At 46.2% G+C, this 19,062-nt stretch overlaps 2 protein-coding genes across 3 annotated transcripts in view; both read left to right on the top strand.

Moving 5' to 3' along the window:
• LOC133360786 (charged multivesicular body protein 1B1) overlaps positions 1-19,062 on the top strand; it is a 406,386-nt gene that overhangs the window by 126,890 nt on the left and 260,434 nt on the right. The window lies entirely within an intron of this gene.
• The window catches only part of LOC133360782 (collagen alpha-1(X) chain-like), a 43,585-nt gene that overhangs the window by 2,813 nt on the left and 21,710 nt on the right, over positions 1-19,062 (top strand). The window lies entirely within an intron of this gene.

Below are 19,062 nucleotides of genomic sequence, written 5' to 3'. Positions count from 1 at the left end.
TCGCAAGAGGGCAAACGTTTGGCACAACGGTCATTCGCTCACTACATGAATGAATGCATGGTTCTCACCAAAACAACACAGTGATTGCATATAAAGTCTGTGTTTGTAGCTCTGCACTGGTTTCCAGTGAAATATACAATTTATTTTAATATCCTATGAGGACGCTTAAAGCCCTAAGTGGAATGTCACAAGATTACTTGTCAGAGTTATTGTCTCCCAATCAGCCTCAGCGTGCAACATTGAAGTGAGCTGATAGTGGCGAGCACTGCTGTGCATTCTGAGGGACAGGCTCAGTAGGCGTGGTCAAGGGATGGGCTCCCAGTTGGTCAACCATTGTTACGTGTGCTGATGATCTGGTGATTGCTGCTCACTCTAAGGAGTTGGAGATTCTACGGCTAAATCTCTAGCGAGCCATTAAGAGGTGGGGCATTACCATCAGCCCCACAAAAACAGAGCACCTGCCTCGGTATTTTATGTCATTAAACACTCCACTCCCCCCACGCTCCTCCCTCCACTCCCATGAGTTATGAGGCAGTTGGGAAGAGTGGAAGAGGAGTTTCCATACCTGGGCAGTGTGCTTATGAGCAGCTTCGGATTAGCAGCAGAGGTCTCATTCCGAATCAGTCGAGTGGTATTATTATTTCTTCATCAGCTGCATAACGCTGTGTGGAAGCTACCTGGCCTGTTGCTCTACATGACACTATGCTTCCAAAACGTGGGCCCCTTTAAAGGAATATCTGCACCGATTTAAAATATTTAAGCTGTCATGCCTATGATTAACCCTGGATTTAACCATAATTGTGTGAGGATCTCAGAGATGCTTGAGATATCTTGGCACAGTTCCATCAGTGAGCTCCTCCAGCAGGCGAGACTGCAGTGGCTGGGCCATGTAGCATGCATTGCCAGCCACCGCTTGCCCAAACAACTTTTTTTTTAACCAGGTAGAGGGGGCTAAATGAGCGCAGCACAGCCTCAAGAAGACGTGGGCTGATGTCGTAAATGAGGATGTGCAGCTGAGTGGACTTGCTGAAGACTGGTACCAGCGGTGTCAAGATCGGATTCTATGGAGGAGGCTCGTGAACGACGCTACTGGGCAGTTGGAGGCAATCACCCTCCAACAAGAATGGAGGGCAGAGGAGTGACGCTCACATACAGCCAGTTGGCATAGTAAGGAGCACGGGTGGTGCATATGCCAGTCATCTCAGTGAGTCAACCCATGTCACCTGGGTCTGTTCCGTGAGCTCCTGATATGGAGCCTTCAACCCTTCACGTGGCTTCAAATTACACCTTGCCTGGCACACTCGCTATGTTTAAGTCATTGCTACTTATTGGTAAATTATTTTTGTTGTGTGTCTATACGTGAGGCAATTATATATTCTCCTCCTGTACTTTAGTGTAAGATGATAGCATGTGAGCGAGTTTAAGTGTGAGGATGTGTGGTTAGCACGCTGCAATATGAACCCGGCGACCCCTAGGTTAGCCTCAAATGAGTACCTGGTGCAGTGTGTAAACATCGCCACCCCCTCGCGTGCCGTGCCGGCCTTCATAGCTGCTCGCCAAAAGTATTTGTCCCAACAGTTGGTTAGGAATATAAGGAGATCTTTGTCTTTATTGTATGTGTAAGTGCGAGTTATTGGAGACTGTATCTGCTCACCTTGTTCTGCATGGGTTTCCTCCCATAGCTATTTGTCTTTTGTCAACGTGACACATTTTTTACTGTTTGGCCATGTTAGGTGGTGGAGGGTAACGACACATTTATAAATAACGCGATCTAACCCAAAAACCTTTATTATGAATAATATTGGTTACGAAAGCCTACGTGTTAAACTGACTAACCTGTATGGGAAGGTTTCTTTTCTGAAAACGAGAAAATTGGAGAAGCTCCGCATTAAGCGGATTGAATTGATAACTTCACTGGCGTTCCTCAAAAGGTGCAGAGATTCGAAGGTAATACCAAGCGCAGTTAAAATAACACATCACGTAAAGTCTGCTAAAGCTAACCAAATACTACACAAAGCTAGCGAATTATTATTAATAGAGAGAAAACAACACAACAGGAGTGCATTATCTTACATTTCGGAATCTCTCAGGCAATTGCACTTAGATATAAGCAATGGTGTATCCATGCATTATTGGAATATAATCGATACCATAACACAACAATTGGCTGATGATGTGTTTAATCTAACAAAAACTAGCCAAATGAATACATTCTCTAGACTTCATAATAAGCAAATCCCTACTAAAAATGAGGAATTTAAAAACAAAACCGTAATGAACTTGACTAACACTGTTTTAACCAGTGACATATTCTCTGTCCTTTCTAAAGGCCTTAACTTTTCCGTTACGCCACGCACAATTCCAGTGGCTGAGATAATTGCTGAGGTATAATCAGCGGTAAGACTCCTTCCACATAATGAGGCAGAGATGACTAGACACGACGTTGCCAAAATAATTGAGAATAGTAAAGTACCAAAAGTTAATATTAGCTCGAACTAAGCAAAAGCCTTAAGAGAACTTCGTTTAAATAAAGATATTTAAATCATGGTAGCTAATAAAGGGCGCACTACTGTAGTGATGTCACTGAGCCGATTATGATAATACAATTAAAGATTTACTAGAGGAAAGTACCTACATAAAAATTAAACGAGATCCAACTAATACTTTAGAACGTAAGACTACTGCAATCATTTCAAATTCATTAATCCCTAAGAATGAGCAACATCAAATTAAACCAAGGGCCTCAAAACCACCTAGACTGTATGGGCTACCAAAGATTAATGAAATCGGCATCCCATTACGACCCATAGTACAATTGGCTCGTCCACATACAAATTAGCAAAATATATAACTAAACAAATGCAGCCCTACATCAGTAGGACATCTTCATTCATAATAAATTCAGAACATCTTGTGAATGTGATAAAAGATATTAAACTTAACCCTAATGATATTCTGGTGAGTTTTTATGTGATTTCTCTATTCACTAAGGTTCCAGTGAACGAGTCACTTAAATTACTTGATACACTAGTAAAGAATACAGATTTACCAAAAGATATTCTGAAACTCGTTGACCATTGTTTAAATAACACTTACTTCTTATGGAGAGGTGATTTCTTCAAATAAAAGGAAGGAGCAGCAATGGGCTCTCCTTTATCTCCTGCTATAGCAAATCTGTACATGGAAAACTTTGAAACAAGAGCACTTGCCTCGAGCACATTAAAACCATATTTTTGGTTTAGATATGTGGATGACACTTGGGTTGTCTGGCCACATGGTAAAGATACACTTAATGATTTTTTAAATCATCTCAATGCACAAAACCCGGCCATCCAGTTCACCATGGAAATGGAGGTGAATAACACACTCCCGTTCCTGGATATTTTGCTTGGACATGGCCTAAATGGTAAAATAACACAAAGCGTTTACAGAGAGCGAACGCACACTGATGCCTATTTGAATGCAGATTCACATCATCACCCAGCTCAGAAATCCTCTTATCAAGACGCTCATACATCAGGCTAAAACAGTGTCAGATGGTGAAAGTCTAGTGAGAGAGATTAAACATGTTAAAGAAGCACTACGACAGAATGGCTACAATAATGCTTAACTTAACAGAGCACTGAATGCCAAATCACGATCGCAAAGCAACACTGCTGAAAGCGATAATGCATCTGAGCAACGCATAATGCTCTCTTGAGCTGTAGAATACAACGGTTGCTTGGCACTCTCTGAGCACTTCATTCTTTCACGTATTCATCTAAAGGTCACATCACTCCACTGCCCAGTTACTTCCCTTACATGGCTACAAAGAGTAAACATGTTTTGATGATTTTTTGAAATTATATCACTACTCCATTTATATAACTGCACTAGGTGACCATATGAATTGGCTTGTATGCACATTAAACGTTGCATTATTTTCAAGGTCTGCTATGTAAACTGGACATCGTATTTCAATGAGTTTCTGAATTTCCTTTACCTATCGTCATCATCACAAGTAAAGTTTCATAGATAAATGTGAGTGAGTTGTCGTTAACATCATCACCCATGAACAATCCACTGCTGGATTAAGGCCTCCGAAAGCCATCACATTCTGTCACAATTACAGTAGAGCCCACGTTCCGGTATTTTGTCCAACCGTAGACGATTTGTCTTCAAGTCTGCAATATTTAGTTGTAGAATACAACATTGAAATGTCTTCTTCTGATAATGACTATTCATCAATGGTGCAATGTCTGGTTGGTCTTGCCTATTCACTTGGTAATTACTCGGTAAGACCGCACTGGTCGCTGTGGACCAGTTTTCTGAAGCAAATGTTCGTGCGAGTGAGAGTGTTCAGAGAGGGAAAGGTTTTTTGCGTGCAAACATTGTCCTAAAAATTGTCATTTCGGAGCACACGACAGCTTTGGCACCAGGAGGGGGGTTTGAGAGCATCGTGAGGTTCAGATTATCCTGCATCGTGACTGGTCGCCGTGTCTCCTCACTTGGTCATCAACAAGTGATTTCGAAAAACATCTTGAGGTCTGAGTGGCTCGGGATTTATCATGTGCAGTGTTTTAACGTAGAGCTTGCAATCCCCTAGGCGTGTGTAGTCAATTGGTATTTTTCTTTTCGATAATATTCGAGGATTTATATATAGATATATATTTTAAAAGAATTCCACCCATTAAAAATGTTTGCATGCAAGTTTTTGAACTTTTTACTTACGTCCTTAGGTGATGAAGATATAAATTGAAGCTACAAATACACTGTTTATACCTTTATAATGCGGAGCAAAACACTTTTAAGAATTAAGGTAGAGTGTATCTTTCTGCGGGTTTTCAAGGCACAATTGATTCCAAAGTAAGTGACTGGACGACTACATTTTACTTTTGATTGTATTGTACAATGTCGGGTGGCAAGCTCCATGCACGGAGGGCATCATCATCATCATCATCCATGGATGTTGAGACAGAGGGGATTGGGAGACAGCTGCCCACGCAACTTATTGACACTGGGGGCTGCGGCCTATCGTGTGATGATCTCCATGGCAACTCGACCTGGGCTGCAATGGCAATTTTCTACAAAACACATCAAAATCATTCCATCAAAACGTGGGCCCCAATATGTAATAAAGGACTCTCTCTCAGATGTCGATCTCTGTTGTCCTTTATTGGGTTCGTAGAATCTCGTTACCACGGCCTCCTCGCTCAGGCCCGCGTCCCTCTCGACGATCTCTCCACAGCCCCTCGGCTGCTCCGATATGCAGTCTCCCTGCTGCTCCGATAAGCAGTCTCCCTGCTGCTCCACCTTGCAGCCTCACCACTGCTCCGCTCTCTAGCTTCACTGCTGCCCCGTATACAGCTAGCCTCCCACAGCCACTAGCTCTCTGCGTCTGACACCGATGGCTGACGGTGTCGACGTCTCCCACCGCGTGGCGACCGCGCCACTCTCTCCGTCCTGCCCAGCGTGGCCTCCTCCTGTTTCACTCCGTCTCAACTCCCCCTTCCCCTTCCGGTTCTCTTCCTAAATCCTCTCTCTCACGTGACCCTAACTCCACCCACTCCCCACGTGACCCAGACTCCGCCCCCCCTCAATCCTTGCTCGCATCACACGACCCCCCCCCCCCCCTAATGAAAACCCAGCCGTCCCCGGCTGCAATAAATATAATAAAATAATGCGAGCAATATTGTAACCATCTGGCATCACTGGACAACGGAGAATATAACAACGATAACAAGAACAATAACAATCAACGAAAGGAAAGGGATTTGGAACGCGTGCGGGTCGCCGGCCCGTCACGAACGGGCGGCGGTCCCCCCACAGACCGAGAACGCGACGGGGTTTTAAGATCGACGGGAGTAGAACCACCCACCGCTGTTGGAGGCCCGTCAACGCCAAGGTCCCGTTCCCCAGAGAGACCCAAGTCCGGGGTCTCTGGCAACCGTGTCTGTGGTGGGGTTGGAGGGGCAGCGGGGTCAAGTGGCCCCGTTGCCGTGGTAGGCCCACCCAGAGCAGGATTGGCCACATCCGCCTGCGTCACGGCTGGTTCGTCTATAGAAGGCACGACAGGCGCGCTTGCAGAGTCAACAGGCAAGGGCAGAGGTGCGTCGGGTGCAACAGACACTGGCAAGGCAGCATCAGGGGATGACGCATCCGTCCGCGGGGCCACGTAGGGCTTCAACCTAGACGTATGAACATACCAGCGCCGCGATCCGAACCGAACCCGTGCGGATTGCGGGTTAGGGACCTCAATAAGCTTAACCGGCCCCTGCCATGGTTTGTGAAGCTTAGGGGTAGTCCCCGGCCGCACCTGCGGGCAGTGCAGCCATGCCATGTCCCCCACTTGCCAGGGGCATGTACCGGTCGAGCGCCGGGCGCAACGCTCGTTTCGCGCCTGAGTCTTGGCAGTAGCCAATCGGGCGCCCTCCCGTGCCTCGGCGACGCGTCGAACAGTGTCCTGAATCTATTCGGGGAGAGGTTTAACAGGACCCTTCGCCCCCGTACCCAGCTGTACTTCCACCGGCGGCACATTCTCGCGGCCATACATTAGAAAAAATGGAGAATACCCAGTGGACGCATGAGGCGTCATCCGATACGCGGAGAGTACCCCAGGTATATGCAAGTCCCAATCAGCTTGTTTCTCATCAACCGTGTGACATAGCATGGCCGACAGCGTCCGATTAAGGCATTCCACCATGCCATCCGTCTGCGGGTGGTAAGGAGACGTACGAACCTTCTTGGTTCCCAGAGCAGCGCACACTTCCGCCAACAATTTGGAAGAAAAATTTCGCCCCTGATCCGTGAGTAGCCTCTCCGGCGCCCCTTTGTCCATCACTTATCCAAATAGGAAGGCGTCCGTGATAGACGCTGCCGACTAGTCGGGTAAGGGCCAAGCCATCGGCCAGCGGGAAAGATATTCCACTCCGACCAGCAAATATTTATTATCCCTAGCGGATGGCGGGAAAGGTCCCAAAATATCCAGCACCACCAACTCGTTGATTCGAGACACTTGTATAGACTGCACCGGCGGCACGTAAGGGTTTTTAGGCGGCTTCCGCCGGGCACACTCGGGACACGCCCGAATGTGTCCGACGACATCCGTCGTCATGCCGTGCGTGAAGTAATCTCGCTGCAATGTGAGCAAAGTCTTCTGCACCCCGAGATGTAATAAAGTGTTGCTGTGCAGAGTCCGAATCAATTCGTACCGTAAGGACGACGGTACCACCAGACGCCAGAGGTCATGCAATCCCTCCCTCCACATGAGCAAACCATCCCGGAAAGCGGCCCTCGGCGTCCCACCGGACAGCAATCTCCCCGCTCCCTTCGCAGCCTGACTCTGTAAAGCCCCCAACGAGTCGTCAAGCAATTGTTTGCGAATCCATACCAAGCGCGGCAGGTTCAGAACCCCATCGGCCGGTCCTGGGCACACCGGAGCCCCAGGCACCTCGACAGCTGACACGACAGGCCGAGGGGGTAGCTGAACCGGCGTACACTTATTCGTACCCGACGCGCAAGCGCAAGGGGACCCCTGCGGTAATCTGGAGAGTGCGTCCGCATTCGCGTGACGCGACCCCTTCCGATATTGTATGTCGAAGGAAAATTCCTGCAGGGTCTCCAACCATCGTGCCAGTTGGCCAGATGGTTGGTCAACCCTCAGGGCATATTGCAGAGCCGCATGGTCCATGCGCACAATAAATGACCGGCCGTAAAGATACGGCCGATATTGGCGGAGAAAATAGACAATAGCCAATAGTTCGCGGCGAGTAACGCAGTAGCGGGTTTCTGCCGGGGACAGTACACGGCTACCGTAGGCTGCCACGCGTTCTACGCCGCCCTTTGACTGTGACAGAATGGCCCCGATCCCAGTGTCACTAGCGTCCGTATCCAGAATAAAAGGTCCATCAAAATCCGGATAGTCCAATGTCGGCGCCGTCGCCAACCGATGACGTAGGCCCTCAAACGCCGCTTCCTCCGGTGGACCCCAACTGAACCTCCGACCCTTACTTGTAAGGAGGTGCAAGGGCCTAGCGATCATAGCAAAGTTCGGAACAAACCTGCGATAGTATGAGGCGAACCCCAGGAAGCGACGTACGTCCCCAACCGAGGCCGGGGTGGGCCAGTTGCGGACGCACGCCGTCTTCTCCGGGTCCGTGGCCACCCCATCCGCACTGACTATGTGTCCCAAATAACGCACGGATCGTTGCAGCAGGTGACACTTTTTCGGTTTGAATTTTACATTAGCGGAGCGCATCCTAGAAAAAACCGTCTCCAATCTCTGCAAATGTTCGTCAAATGTGCGGCTAAAGACGATGACATCGTCTAAATAAATCAAACATGTCTCCCACTGCAGACCCGTTAACACCAGCTCCATCAACCGCTGAAAAGTGGCGGGGGCCGCATTCAAGCCCATCGGAAAGCAATTAAACTGAAACAGTCCCTGCGGTGTATGGAAAGCCAGCCGTCTTTTCCCTCGAGGACTCGTCGAGAGAAAGCTGCCAGAATCCTGAAGAGAGATCCAACGTTGAAAAAAACTTCGCCCCAGACAAGGCATCGAGGGAATCATCCGTACGTGGCAGGGGGTACGCGTCTGCGACGGACACCTTATTCAATTTTTGAAAATCGACGCAAAATCGCAGTTTCCCATCCTTCTTAATTATGGAGCTTTCGTGACTGCAGGAATTATTCTTTGGTTCTTTCGGTTAAGTCACGTCTAAAGATAAAATAATAAATTAAAATAAAAGCATATTACGACGTTTCGATTGCAACACAAGCAATCATCATCAGGCAAAAAAAGAAGAAATAGCAACAAAAAATCTAACTAGAAAACTATAGACAGACATACAAGCAGACAGACATCACACGGACACACAGAGAGAGGACACATATCGGCACAAAGAGAGGGGTCGTTTCTGTGACGGTCCCTTAAATATAGAGAGGGGGGCAGGGACGGAGAGAGGGAGGGGGCAGAGAAAATTAGCATATCAATGAGTGGCAAAGTGCTGCTGCTACTCTAGTAAGATGACGACGTGGCACGGCACGCAAGCTTGCAAATTAGGAGAAAGGCACACTAAAATTAAATAACCTCGCAAAATATCGAAATGTGATGTAATACAACACAGAGAGTCGGTCAACACACAATTAACGCATAGCCTGGTTGATTACGTATCTCAAAGATTGCTAAGTTAGAGTTTAAGTGTGAAACTTCCAAAGAGAGGACACAAGGAGAGAGAACAAATAGCCAGAGAGAGAAAAAAGAAAATCTTAAAACTTCCCCGTAGAAGTGGTTCAATCTTAATTATGGAGCTTTCGTGACTGCAGGAATTATTCTTTGGTTCTTTCGGTTAAGTCACGTCTAAAGATAAAATAATAAATTAAAATAAAAGCATATTACGACGTTTCGATTGCAACACAAGCAATCATCATCAGGCAAAAAAAGAAGAAATAGCAACAAAAAATCTAACTAGAAAACTATAGACAGACATACAAGCAGACAGACATCACACGGACACACAGAGAGAGGACACATATCGGCACAAAGAGAGGGGTCGTTTCTGTGACGGTCCCTTAAATATAGAGAGGGGGGCAGGGACGGAGAGAGGGAGGGGGCAGAGAAAATTAGCATATCAATGAGTGGCAAAGTGCTGCTGCTACTCTAGTAAGATGACGACGTGGCACGGCACGCAAGCTTGCAAATTAGGAGAAAGGCACACTAAAATTAAATAACCTCGCAAAATATCGAAATGTGATGTAATACAACACAGAGAGTCGGTCAACACACAATTAACGCATAGCCTGGTTGATTACGTATCTCAAAGATTGCTAAGTTAGAGTTTAAGTGTGAAACTTCCAAAGAGAGGACACAAGGAGAGAGAACAAATAGCCAGAGAGAGAAAAAGAAAATCTTAAAACTTCCCCGTAGAAGTGGTTCAATCTTAATTATGGAGCTTTCGTGACTGCAGGAATTATTCTTTGGTTCTTTCGGTTAAGTCACGTCTAAAGATAAAATAATAAATTAAAATAAAAGCATATTACGACGTTTCGATTGCAACACAAGCAATCATCATCAGGCAAAAAAAGAAGAAATAGCAACAAAAAATCTAACTAGAAAACTATAGACAGACATACAAGCAGACAGACATCACACGGACACACAGAGAGAGGACACATATCGGCACAAAGAGAGGGGTCGTTTCTGTGACGGTCCCTTAAATATAGAGAGGGGGGCAGGGACGGAGAGAGGGAGGGGGCAGAGAAAATTAGCATATCAATGAGTGGCAAACTGCTGCTGCTACTCTAGTAAGATGACGACGTGGCACGGCACGCAAGCTTGCAAATTAGGAGAAAGGCACACTAAAATTAAATAACCTCGCAAAATATCGAAATGTGATGTAATACAACACAGAGAGTCGGTCAACACACAATTAACGCATAGCCTGGTTGATTACGTATCTCAAAGATTGCTAAGTTAGAGTTTAAGTGTGAAACTTCCAAAGAGAGGACACAAGGAGAGAGAACAAATAGCCAGAGAGAGAAAAAAGAAAATCTTAAAACTTCCCCGTAGAAGTGGTTCAATCTTAATTATGGAGCTTTCGTGACTGCAGGAATTATTCTTTGGTTCTTTCGGTTAAGTCACGTCTAAAGATAAAATAATAAATTAAAATAAAAGCATATTACGACGTTTCGATTGCAACACAAGCAATCATCATCAGGCAAAAAAAGAAGAAATAGCAACAAAAAATCTAACTAGAAAACTATAGACAGACATACAAGCAGACAGACATCACACGGACACACAGAGAGAGGACACATATCGGCACAAAGAGAGGGGTCGTTTCTGTGACGGTCCCTTAAATATAGAGAGGGGGGCAGGGACGGAGAGAGGGAGGGGGCAGAGAAAATTAGCATATCAATGAGTGGCAAAGTGCTGCTGCTACTCTAGTAAGATGACGACGTGGCACGGCACGCAAGCTTGCAAATTAGGAGAAAGGCACACTAAAATTAAATAACCTCGCAAAATATCGAAATGTGATGTAATACAACACAGAGAGTCGGTCAACACACAATTAACGCATAGCCTGGTTGATTACGTATCTCAAAGATTGCTAAGTTAGAGTTTAAGTGTGAAACTTCCAAAGAGAGGACACAAGGAGAGAGAACAAATAGCCAGAGAGAGAAAAAAGAAAATCTTAAAACTTCCCCGTAGAAGTGGTTCAATCTTAATTATGGAGCTTTCGTGACTGCAGGAATTATTCTTTGGTTCTTTCGGTTAAGTCACGTCTAAAGATAAAATAATAAATTAAAATAAAAGCATATTACGACGTTTCGATTGCAACACAAGCAATCATCATCAGGCAAAAAAAGAAGAAATAGCAACAAAAAATCTAACTAGAAAACTATAGACAGACATACAAGCAGACAGACATCACACGGACACACAGAGAGAGGACACATATCGGCACAAAGAGAGGGGTCGTTTCTGTGACGGTCCCTTAAATATAGAGAGGGGGGCAGGGACGGAGAGAGGGAGGGGGCAGAGAAAATTAGCATATCAATGAGTGGCAAAGTGCTGCTGCTACTCTAGTAAGATGACGACGTGGCACGGCACGCAAGCTTGCAAATTAGGAGAAAGGCACACTAAAATTAAATAACCTCGCAAAATATCGAAATGTGATGTAATACAACACAGAGAGTCGGTCAACACACAATTAACGCATAGCCTGGTTGATTACGTATCTCAAAGATTGCTAAGTTAGAGTTTAAGTGTGAAACTTCCAAAGAGAGGACACAAGGAGAGAGAACAAATAGCCAGAGAGAGAAAAAAGAAAATCTTAAAACTTCCCCGTAGAAGTGGTTCAATCTTAATTATGGAGCTTTCGTGACTGCAGGAATTATTCTTTGGTTCTTTCGGTTAAGTCACGTCTAAAGATAAAATAATAAATTAAAATAAAAGCATATTACGACGTTTCGATTGCAACACAAGCAATCATCATCAGGCAAAAAAAGAAGAAATAGCAACAAAAAATCTAACTAGAAAACTATAGACAGACATACAAGCAGACAGACATCACACGGACACACAGAGAGATACGTAATCAACCAGGCTATGCGTTAATTGTGTGTTGACCGACTCTCTGTGTTGTATTACATCACATTTCGATATTTTGCGAGGTTATTTAATTTTAGTGTGCCTTTCTCCTAATTTGCAAGCTTGCGTGCCGTGCCACGTCGTCATCTTACTAGAGTAGCAGCAGCACTTTGCCACTCATTGATATGCTAATTTTCTCTGCCCCCTCCCTCTCTCCGTCCCTGCCCCCCTCTCTATATTTAAGGGACCGTCACAGAAACGACCCCTCTCTTTGTGCCGATATGTGTCCTCTCTCTGTGTGTCCGTGTGATGTCTGTCTGCTTGTATGTCTGTCTATAGTTTTCTAGTTAGATTTTTTGTTGCTATTTCTTCTTTTTTTGCCTGATGATGATTGCTTGTGTTGCAATCGAAACGTCGTAATATGCTTTTATTTTAATTTATTATTTTATCTTTAGACGTGACTTAACCGAAAGAACCAAAGAATAATTCCTGCAGTCACGAAAGCTCCATAATTAAGATTGAACCACTTCTACGGGGAAGTTTTAAGATTTTCTTTTTTCTCTCTCTGGCTATTTGTTCTCTCTCCTTGTGTCCTCTCTTTGGAAGTTTCACACTTAAACTCTAACTTAGCAATCTTTGAGATACGTAATCAACCAGGCTATGCGTTAATTGTGTGTTGACCGACTCTCTGTGTTGTATTACATCACATTTCGATATTTTGCGAGGTTATTTAATTTTAGTGTGCCTTTCTCCTAATTTGCAAGCTTGCGTGCCGTGCCACGTCGTCATCTTACTAGAGTAGCAGCAGCAGTTTGCCACTCATTGATATGCTAATTTTCTCTGCCCCCTCCCTCTCTCCGTCCCTGCCCCCCTCTCTATATTTAAGGGACCGTCACAGAAACGACCCCTCTCTTTGTACGATATGTGTCCTCTCTCTGTGTGTCCGTGTGATGTCTGTCTGCTTGTATGTCTGTCTATAGTTTTCTAGTTAGATTTTTTGTTGCTATTTCTTCTTTTTTTGCCTGATGATGATTGCTTGTGTTGCAATCGAAACGTCGTAATATGCTTTTATTTTAATTTATTATTTTATCTTTAGACGTGACTTAACCGAAAGAACCAAAGAATAATTCCTGCAGTCACGAAAGCTCCATAATTAAGATTGAACCACTTCTACGGGGAAGTTTTAAGATTTTCTTTTTTCTCTCTCTGGCTATTTGTTCTCTCTCCTTGTGTCCTCTCTTTGGAAGTTTCACACTTAAACTCTAACTTAGCAATCTTTGAGATACGTAATCAACCAGGCTATGCGTTAATTGTGTGTTGACCGACTCTCTGTGTTGTATTACATCACATTTCGATATTTTGCGAGGTTATTTAATTTTAGTGTGCCTTTCTCCTAATTTGCAAGCTTGCGTGCCGTGCCACGTCGTCATCTTACTAGAGTAGCAGCAGCACTTTGCCACTCATTGATATGCTAATTTTCTCTGCCCCCTCCCTCTCTCCGTCCCTGCCCCCCTCTCTATATTTAAGGGACCGTCACAGAAACGACCCCTCTCTTTGTGCCGATATGTGTCCTCTCTCTGTGTGTCCGTGTGATGTCTGTCTGCTTGTATGTCTGTCTATAGTTTTCTAGTTAGATTTTTTGTTGCTATTTCTTCTTTTTTTGCCTGATGATGATTGCTTGTGTTGCAATCGAAACGTCGTAATATGCTTTTATTTTAATTTATTATTTTATCTTTAGACGTGACTTAACCGAAAGAACCAAAGAATAATTCCTGCAGTCACGAAAGCTCCATAATTAAGATTGAACCACTTCTACGGGGAAGTTTTAAGATTTTCTTTTTTCTCTCTCTGGCTATTTGTTCTCTCTCCTTGTGTCCTCTCTTTGGAAGTTTCACACTTAAACTCTAACTTAGCAATCTTTGAGATACGTAATCAACCAGGCTATGCGTTAATTGTGTGTTGACCGACTCTCTGTGTTGTATTACATCACATTTCGATATTTTGCGAGGTTATTTAATTTTAGTGTGCCTTTCTCCTAATTTGCAAGCTTGCGTGCCGTGCCACGTCGTCATCTTACTAGAGTAGCAGCAGCACTTTGCCACTCATTGATATGCTAATTTTCTCTGCCCCCTCCCTCTCTCCGTCCCTGCCCCCCTCTCTATATTTAAGGGACCGTCACAGAAACGACCCCTCTCTTTGTGCCGATATGTGTCCTCTCTCTGTGTGTCCGTGTGATGTCTGTCTGCTTGTATGTCTGTCTATAGTTTTCTAGTTAGATTTTTTGTTGCTATTTCTTCTTTTTTTGCCTGATGATGATTGCTTGTGTTGCAATCGAAACGTCGTAATATGCTTTTATTTTAATTTATTATTTTATCTTTAGACGTGACTTAACCGAAAGAACCAAAGAATAATTCCTGCAGTCACGAAAGCTCCATAATTAAGATTGAACCACTTCTACGGGGAAGTTTTAAGATTTTCTTTTTTCTCTCTCTGGCTATTTGTTCTCTCTCCTTGTGTCCTCTCTTTGGAAGTTTCACACTTAAACTCTAACTTAGCAATCTTTGAGATACGTAATCAACCAGGCTATGCGTTAATTGTGTGTTGACCGACTCTCTGTGTTGTATTACATCACATTTCGATATTTTGCGAGGTTATTTAATTTTAGTGTGCCTTTCTCCTAATTTGCAAGCTTGCGTGCCGTGCCACGTCGTCATCTTACTAGAGTAGCAGCAGCAGTTTGCCACTCATTGATATGCTAATTTTCTCTGCCCCCTCCCTCTCTCCGTCCCTGCCCCCCTCTCTATATTTAAGGGACCGTCACAGAAACGACCCCTCTCTTTGTGCCGATATGTGTCCTCTCTCTGTGTGTCCGTGTGATGTCTGTCTGCTTGTATGTCTGTCTATAGTTTTCTAGTTAGATTTTTTGTTGCTATTTCTTCTTTTTTTGCCTGATGATGATTGCTTGTGTTGCAATTGAAACGTCGTAATATGCTTTTATTTTAATTTATTATTTTATCTTTAGACGTGACTTAACCGAAAGAACCAAAGAATATTTCCCATCCTTCTTCACAAGGACTACCGGCGCGCCCCATGGACTGTTAGACGGGGATATTATGTCAGCAGCTAGCATGTCCTCCACTGCACCGCGAACCTGATCCCGCTCCGTCGGGCTCAACCGATGCAAGTTCAACTGAATCGGAGCGGCATCCCCCGTATCAATGCGGTGGGAAAGCAGGGAGGTGCGTCCCAAGTCAAAATCATCCGAGGTGAACACGTCGGAATAAATTAGCAACAGCGCGCGAAGCGCGGACCGTTGTTCTCCGGTCAGGGATAAATTCTCCCCGCATAACTCGGCAACCCAACGGTCATCCTGCCCCGTAGGCCCCGAAACCCCCCCTACCATGTCCCGGCGGACCCGGTTGTCATGGGTCGTGAACGCGGTCGTGGCATGAGCCACAACCGTTCCGGCCGGGACACTGACATTCTCCGCACTCCCATTTAGCACCTGTAAGAACGGGGGCTGGCCCAGCCGGACAATCGTTTGTGCCCCAACCAGCACCGAGCCGCCCGTTATAGCCGTGGACGGCGATAACCGAACCCCCGCCGCTCCCTCAACGCCAGGTACTGGCTTCCGATATCTCAACGGGATAAGCATCTGCGAACCAGGTGGAATGTCAACAGATACTTCGGACAGCGCCTGCACCTGGCAAACAGGGGCAGGCTGGCTCCATGGCGACGGTAGGAATGAAATTTTCCGCCCCCCTGGTAATTCAATGCAGTTTTGATCAACCCTTATTTGAATGGGCATTTTTGCCAGGAAATCAGTCCCCAACAAACGGTACCGTGAGGGACCTAGAGATCAAAACGATCCCTGAAGCCGACACCCCCCCAATCGATATGTTGGCGTCCACCTGGCCCACAATGCCCATACTTCCCCCGTTCGCCGCTATGCATGAATCATAAACCGCTCGCACTCTCCCTGGCGGAATGCCCAAAAGATGGAAAATGACATCGGAAATAATGGTCGCGGACGCACCGGAGTCCACCAAAATACGCACCTCGACCCCCTGAATAGAACCCGGTACCGTGGACGACCCCGTAGTGGCCGCAACTACCCTCCGTGCCAATCGGCGCCATTGCGTCAGCGAGCGACACGGGTCAATCGGAGGCACGTCGTTGTTAACGACACACGGACCGCACGGCGATGGTGATGCATGAGGTGACAGGCCTTGCCGGGTGTCTGATGCGCACCGACTTGCCTGTCCTGGCGGGTCTTTTCGCGCGACGTCCGTGGTCGAGGCCTCCTGCTGGGGCGGCCCCGGGATGTGAGCCCAACAGTCCCTGGCGAAGTGGCCCTTACGGCCGCAACGGAAATACTCCACGTCGTTCCGGCGCGCGGCACCCCCTCTGTCCCGACGCTCCGGTGCCGGCGGGCCGGACCTCGACCCCGTCCCCCCCCGAGCAGGCCACTGGGCGGAGGCGGCCGTCAACTCCTGCAGACCCTTGTCGTCAGGAACGTAGACCGCCTTCGTAGGAACCTACCCCGTAGCACCGCCTTCAACGATGGGGCCCCCCATCCAAGCTGACACCTGCTTCCAGCATCGGAGATTAAATTGACCGTCCAAGCACTTAGCCACAGCACGGGACGTCAATTTATCATGGCTGCACACTGGCATGGGGATCCCCAGGTCTCTAGATAATTCCAGCATCTTGCCCAACACAAGGGGCTCCAACAAATCAGCCTCCGTCTCGGGGTATGCCGCCATCACCAGTTCCAGAACTGCGCCTCTGAAAGCCACCGGCGATTCATCAGGCGCCCGTTGGCGCTGAACAAATCTACGATGGGCATCGTCCGGAGGCTCGTACGCATCCGCCATTTCCTCGAAGACACCCTGTAGCGTCTTCTTCTTGTTGGCCTTGATGGAGCAGAAGAACCGGACGGACTCGTCGTCGAGAAGTGTTGGTAGGACTTCCAGGGCCTCCGCGTCCGTCCATTTGGCGAGCGTACGGCCGCTTGAAAACGGCAGGCGAATGCGCTCCAATCGCCGCCGATGGAGAATTTTTTGACCGTTGTTAAATGACAGCTGCGGGTTCTTGCTCCGCCGTCCTCCGATGGTGACACGCGCGGCAGCGACAAGATGGCGTCACTCCGCAACGTGTGCAAGATGGCGGCTTCCCGCGGCGGAGGGCGCAAGATGGCGGCTTCCCGCCGTTCCTCCTCGGCCACGCCCAAGATGGCATCTTCGTGCCGCGTGGTCGAGAGGGCTGATGGCGACAGCAAGGCCCCGGCCCGTTGTTCCCACCCCAATGTGTGCAATTACTATTATAGGGTCGGTAGATAATAAAATTATAGTGATTAGACAGTATTATTGTAGCGCGGGGGGGGGGGGGTTAACGGCCCCAGTACCCAGCCTTAGCCGGGTGGGCAATTTAGGCGAGGCCGGAGGCTCTGCACGGTACTAGGCCTCGACACCCCACCACACTAAAGGCCGTATATATTACTGCACAGCGGCCGAGGAGATCGTGGCTGGGGGGGGAGCAGGGGTAGCAGCCCATCTGTGTATATATGTAAGGTTTTTAAGAAATATATTTTTCACCCGGGCAAAGCCGGGTACTTCCGCTAGTTATATTATATAATTACAATACCCCCCTCTGCCTCAAATCACTGCACCTGAATGAGTTAAATGATGACGTCACCTATTTAAGACCGGGAGCAAGTGAGGACTTCACCATTCTGGCGAATTGCCTGATGATGCTGGATGTAATTACCAGCGAAACGTCGTACTCAAAAATTGTAAATGCTGTGGATTCACTCTTCAACACACCGGTGGGCTAAAGTAGTGAACTATTTGTCTTTTGTCAACGTGACACAATTTTTACTGTTTGGCCATGTCGGGTGGTGGAGGGTTACGACACATTTATAAATAACGTGATCTAACCCAAAAACCTTTATTATGAACATAGACATGAAGTACAACGGAGGTCCTGAAAGATACGAACGTCCAACTTACCAACATCCGCATTTACGAACGAACCATCCGACTTGCAAACTTTCGGTCATGATTAAGAACTATTACATTCAGCGGAGTGATCCTCTGCGATATACAATGAGTCCCAGCATCCCGCGTGGACTCATTGCACCCCTTCTAAGTAGGAAGCCAGCATCGGGATTCAGGTAAACTGAAAATAAAACTGAGTTTTATTCTTATGTTACTTTGATTTACGTCTTATTTTAGTACAGTATTTATTCCATTGCAAATGTACGATATATCTTATTTATGAGTTTAACAATGCTTTGCATTTTTATTGAACCAAACACATTTTATAACACGAATTGTGTGTAGTGTATAATTAAATATTGAGTTCCGAGTTGCAAACAAATCCAACTTACGAACGAGTATCAGAAACATAACCCGTTCGTAAGTTCAGGACTGCTCGTAACTGGTATTGGTCAAAATTTCTCAATGCTAACAAATTATCTGCAAATCACGCAATGGGGATCATGCACGGCAACATCGCCTGCCCCGCCCCCACTGCTGAAAGAACTTAGCAGAACTTTCCTTAAAAAGACTCCACACACTCTTCAAGAATTCTGCCTTAAAACTAAACACGTGTGATGTATGAATGTTGAACTTCTTTCGCGCCGTACATAGCCAACTGTAATTATAATCGGAGGTGGGGGGAAGGACAACAAACTTAACACAAAAAGCATTTCAAAAAAATTAGTTTTCAATCTAGATTTTAAAATGGATATCTTCAGTGGCTCCCTAATATCGAAAGGAGGAGCATTCCAGATGGCCCCAGAAGCACATCTGAAAACGTGTGATGCATTGACCATCTTTGTTTCGGTTTTCTTCCAAGCATGCGTTGACCAATGGAAAGTTGAGTTGCCCTGGTCCAGGGTTTGGCTGGATAACCGATATCAGGAGCAGTATGGCAATGAAGCCGCTCTTCCGTGATCGTGTGAATGTAGGGCAGAATAACTGACCGGA

Source organism: Lethenteron reissneri, chromosome 69 (genome assembly GCF_015708825.2).
Source record: "Lethenteron reissneri isolate LAM-NWPU_2019-01 chromosome 69, ASM1570882v1, whole genome shotgun sequence".
NCBI classification, from domain to species: Eukaryota; Metazoa; Chordata; class Hyperoartia; order Petromyzontiformes; family Petromyzontidae; genus Lethenteron; species Lethenteron reissneri.
The sequence above is the reverse complement of the archived record's forward strand: the minus strand, read 5'-3'. Positions and strand labels throughout refer to the sequence as shown.